General features: G+C 40.9%; 1 pseudogene across 1 annotated transcript; it reads right to left on the bottom strand.

Moving 5' to 3' along the window:
• Nucleotides 1-214: 214 nt before the first annotated feature.
• On the bottom strand, nt 215-473 carry LOC311187195 (small ribosomal subunit protein eS27-like; annotated as a pseudogene). The gene has a single exon. The product of its transcript is annotated as a small ribosomal subunit protein eS27-like (transcript).
• Nucleotides 474-1,065: the final 592 nt, after the last annotated feature.

Raw genomic sequence — 1,065 nt, 5'->3', positions numbered from 1 at the left:
TTTATATTCAGCACCGTAGACTTTTGAGTTGGAAACTGCCTTCATTTTAATTCACAAATTGCCCTCATCAAATGACTCTAGTAGTCCACTCCTTCTGGCTGCACCTGAACACTTGAGGTAGGAACTTCCTAGCAGTAAAACAAGACAATAAACAGGATGTATCCAAAACTTGTTTATTAGGATGGTTTCTCATTCCTCTTGATTCAGGGTGTTTTTAGTGCTGCTTCCGTCTGAAGGAACATCCTTCTGTAAGCCTTGCTTTTCCTCCTGTAGGCTGGCAGAGGACAGTGGAGCAGCCAACTCACAATACTACCGTTTGTGCATGGCTAAAGACAGTGGTGATTTATAGCATCCTGTCCTGGGCATTTCACATCCATGAAATAGGAATTGGGGCTCTGCACCAGGCACTTCTTCTTGTGTTTCCTCTTCTCCTCTTCTGGAGAGGGATGAAGGAGATCCTTTGCAAGAGGCATGTTCTCGTGGGGAGGTCGTCACTGCCGGAAAGGCCATTGTAACACTATTAACAATAGCCAAACTACGGAAACAATCTAAGTGTCCAAATACAGATGAGTGGATTAGGAAGATGTAGTATATATACACAATGGAATACTACTCAGCCATCAAAAAGATAAACCCTTGCCATTTGTGGCAACGTGGATGGAGCTGGAGGCGATTCTGCTAACCAATATAAATCACAAAGAGAAATGGTACATATATACCATGGAATATTACTCAGCATTCAAAAAAGATAAACACATGCAATTTGCAGCAACATGGATGGCGCTGGAAGGGATCATGCTCAGCGAAATAAGCCAGAAAGAAAAAGAAAAATACCGGATGGTCTCACTCATAGCAGGAATCTAGAAAACTTAAATAAGGGACCAGGAAAATGAATAACTATAAGAAAGTGAAAATCAAAATCAACAAAAAACTATGAACCAGAGACATTCTTTGGGGGATGGGGGGTGGGAGGGGAGGGATTGGGGTCAGAATGGGGGGTTGCAATTGTATGGGGAATATAAAAATAAAATTTATTATTAAAAAATAAATAAATCACAAAGAGAA

Source organism: Talpa europaea (genome assembly GCF_964194135.1).
Source record: "Talpa europaea genome assembly, chromosome: X".
Classification (NCBI taxonomy): Eukaryota; Metazoa; Chordata; class Mammalia; order Eulipotyphla; family Talpidae; genus Talpa; species Talpa europaea.
The sequence above is the reverse complement of the archived record's forward strand: the minus strand, read 5'-3'. Positions and strand labels throughout refer to the sequence as shown.